Source organism: Neomonachus schauinslandi, unplaced genomic scaffold (assembly GCF_002201575.2).
Source record: "Neomonachus schauinslandi unplaced genomic scaffold, ASM220157v2 HiC_scaffold_1580, whole genome shotgun sequence".
Classification (NCBI taxonomy): domain Eukaryota; kingdom Metazoa; phylum Chordata; class Mammalia; order Carnivora; family Phocidae; genus Neomonachus; species Neomonachus schauinslandi.
In genome coordinates this window covers 533-4399 of record NW_025410270.1, presented here as the reverse complement: position 1 = coordinate 4399, position 3867 = coordinate 533, and the positions used below count along the sequence as shown (strand labels likewise).

The 3867-nt window shown below is 33.6% G+C and overlaps 1 long non-coding RNA gene across 1 annotated transcript in view; it reads right to left on the bottom strand.

Annotated features, from left to right (window-relative positions):
* The window catches only part of LOC123323846, a 2806-nt gene extending 1683 nt beyond the window's left edge, over positions 1 to 1123 (bottom strand). The window contains exon 1 of the long non-coding RNA XR_006539544.1: positions 1049 to 1123. This is a non-coding gene — a long non-coding RNA (uncharacterized LOC123323846). The remainder of the gene's footprint in view (positions 1 to 1048) is intronic.
* Positions 1124 to 3867: the final 2744 nt, after the last annotated feature.

The following is a 3867-nucleotide window of genomic DNA, read 5'->3' as shown; positions in this document are numbered from 1 at the left end:
TGCTTCTCCCTCTGACCCTCCCCACTCTCATGTGGTCTCTCTCTCTCTCAAATAAATAAATCTTTTTAAAAAATAGGAATATAAATTTGAGCCATATTTTTAAAAATTCATGTATTTAATTATGACACACTATGCACATTACTTATAACATTCCATTATACAGAATTCCATCTGTCTGCTCATTTATTCACATTCAAAAAATATTAAATTGCTTCTTCCAAGCAAGACTTTATTCTAGGTGTTCCAGGAGATGCACAATTACATTTCCTAACATCCAGTAGCTTATAATGATGCAGGGGCTTTAAAATGAATATTTAAATAAGAATGAAATTTTGAATTGTAGAATCTGATACAAAGATTGAGTAGATATTTTTAAAAACTGTAATATAAAAAATTTCTGAAATTGGACATTTTACCATATGGGTATGAAGAGCCTCTGCTTCTAGAGCTGATTATTATTTTAGGCAAAACATGTATTCTTCACTTAGATAAAGTTTTAACTATACTCTTAAAGGAATTATTTTGAAAACACAGTGGAATACCTTTGCAATATAAATTTTGAGAAACAATTTAAATTTCTGAATTTCCACAATATCTAATATTATTTTAGTCTAAATGTACAACAAAGGATAAAAATAGAGAAAAAAGTCTTTTGTAAAACTATATGTTACCAAGGGAAAAAATGTCCGCAATAATCGAATCCACTAAAGATTTCATTTAGGCATGAGTATTATAAATGTCATATTAAGAAAGAAAGAAAACTCATGTTAAGATAACTAAAACTCACAGAAAAATCCTTATCCTTGACCAAATATCTTATTTCCTCCATTATGGAAAAGCTTTTCCCAATGTAATTTTCCTGTCATTATATATTTTCCAGCCCACCTTCAGTATTTACCAGAGTAAAAAAATTTCTACAAAATGGTTCTGACCCACTTTCCATTGCAAACATTAAATGATGATAGGTAGGCCACTGCTAAATTTTAAGAGTAAATAATATACAAACTAAATTCAGAGCAGGAAAACAAATTTCACAAGAGTACTTTACCTTGATATCAAAATTAAAGTCTTCATCATCTGATGTAGGCCATGAATCATCAGTACCAGGTTTAATGGAAATACTTTAGAGCAAAAACATACAACAAAAACAAGTTCATTAAAAAGAAAAATCGAATGACAGGTCAGCTATTTACTGAATGAAGTTTCTTGATATACTTAAAATTTGGCCTCTGTTTTTGTTTTTATTTTAAATCCTGTATCATTAACATACAAGTGTTATATTAGTTTCATGTATACAATATAATGATAGGGCAATTCCATACATCACCCAGTGCTCATCATGACAAGAGCATTCCTTAATCTCTGTCTCCTATTTCACCCATTCCCCCACCCATCTCCCCTCTGGTAACCATCAATTTGTTCTCTATCGTTAAGAGTCTGTTTCTTGATTTGTCTTTTTTTTTCCCTTTGCTCATTTTTATTGTTTCTTAAATTATTCATATGAGTAAAATCATATGGTATTTGTCTTTCTCTGACTGACTTCACTTAGCATAATACTCTCTAGTTCCACCCATTTCATTGCAAATGGCAAGATTTCATTCTTTTCTATGCCTGAATAATATTCCATTGTGTATGTATATCACTTCTTTACCCATTCATCTATCAATAGACACTTGGGCTGACTCTTGTAAATAATGCTGCAGTAAACACAGGGGTGCATGTATCCCTTTGAATTGGTGTTTCTGTATTTTTTGGTAAATACCCAGTAGTGCAATTACTCAATTATAGGGTAGTTCTATTTTTAACTTTTTGAGGAAACTCCATACTGTTTCCCACAGTGGCTGTACCAGTTTGCATTCCCACCAACAATCCAAGAGGGTTCCTTTTCCTCCACATCCTCGGCTTCTTGTGTTTTTGATTTTAGTCATTCTGACAGGTGTGCAGTGGTGTCTAACTGTAGTTTTGATTTGCATATCCCTGATGATGAGTGATGTTGAGCATCCTCTTATGTGCCTGTTGACCATCTATATGTTTTCTTTGGAAAAATGTCTGTTCAGGTCTTCTGATCATTTTTCAACTGGGTTGTGTTTTGGGTGCTGAGTTCTATCAGTTCTTTATATTTGTATACTAACCCTTTATCAGATATGTCATTTGCAAAGATCTTCTCCTGTTCATAGGTTGCCTTTTCATTTTGTGGACTGATTCCTTCACTGTGCAAGGAAGCTTTTGATTTTGATGTTTAGATAACTTAAAGCTTTTGATTTTGATGTAGTCCCAATAGTTTATTTTTGCTTTTATTGCTCTTGCCTCAGGAGACATAATTAGAGAAAAACAAACAAACAAACAAAAAAAACAAAAAACCACTGCTACATCCAATATCAGAGAGATTATTGCTTGTGTTCTCTTCAAGTATTTTTATGATTTCAGCAGTCACATTTAGGTCTTAAACCCATTTTTGAGTTTATTTTTAAAGAAAGTGGTCCAGTTTCATTCTTTTGCATGTAGCTGTCCAGTTCTCCCAACACCATTTGTTGAAAAGACTGCTTTTTCTCCATTGGGTATTCTTTCCTGCTTTGTCAAAGATTAATTGACCATATAGTTATGGGTTTATTTCTGGGGTTTTCTGTTCTATTCCACTGATCTATATTTGTTTTTTGCCAGTACCATACTATTTTGATGACTACAGCTTTGTAATATAACTTGAAATCTGGAATTGTGATACTTCCAATTTGTTTTTCAATATTGCTTTGGCTATTCGAGGTCTTCAGTGGTTCCATACAAATTTTAGGATTGTTTGTTCTAGTTCTGTGAAAAATGTTGGTATTTTAATAGGCATTGCATTAAATCTGTAGATTGCCTGGGGTAGTACAGACATTTTAACAATATGTGTTTTTCCCATCCATGAGCATGCAACGTCTTTCCACTTCTTCTGTCTTGACACAATTTCTGTCATCAATGTTTTATACTTGTTAGAGTACAGGTCTTTCAAAATTTGGTCTCTGTTTTTATTTTATTTTATTTTTTTTTAAGATTTTTTTTCTTTTTTAAGATTATTTATTTGAGAGAGCGAGAAAGTACATGAGAGGGGGGAGGGTCAGAGGGAGAAGCAGGTTCCTTGCTGAGCAGGGAGCCTGATGCGGGACTCGATCCCGGGACTCCGGGATCATGACCTGAGCCGAAGGCAGTCGCTTAACCAACTGAGCCACCCAGGTGCCCCTGGTCTCTGTTTTTAAAAAGGTTTTCGTTATCTATCTTGCCTCCACCTTTCCGAAGATGTGAAATACCTAGTAAAGACCCAGTCTTAGTTCCCATAACTAAGAGTGACAGGCAAGGAATTCTCTGAAATGTTTGCAAGTTAATTGTTCAAAAGTAAACCACAATGAATTATCACCCTACATCTGTCAGAATGGCTACAATCAAAAACACAAAAAACAAGTGTTGGTGAGGATGTAGAGAAAAAGGAACCCTTGTGCACGGGTGATGGGGATAGAAAATGGTGTGAATAACAGTATGGAGATTCCTTGAAATATTAGAAATAACACAAGATCCAGTAATTCCATTATTGGTTATTTACTTTCCCAAAGAAAATGAAAACACTAATTTGAAAAGATATATGCACCACCATGTTTCCTGCAGCATTATTTACAACAGCCAATATATGGAAACAACCCAAGCGTACATCAACAGATGTATCTCTTACACAAACACATATACACACAGAGGAATGTTACTCAGCCATAAAAAAGAATATGATCTTGCCATTTGCAACAATGTAGATATACCTAGAGGGTATTATGCTAAGTGAAATAGAGAAAGACAAATACTATATGATTTCACTTATATGTAGAATCTAGAAAGCAGAACAAA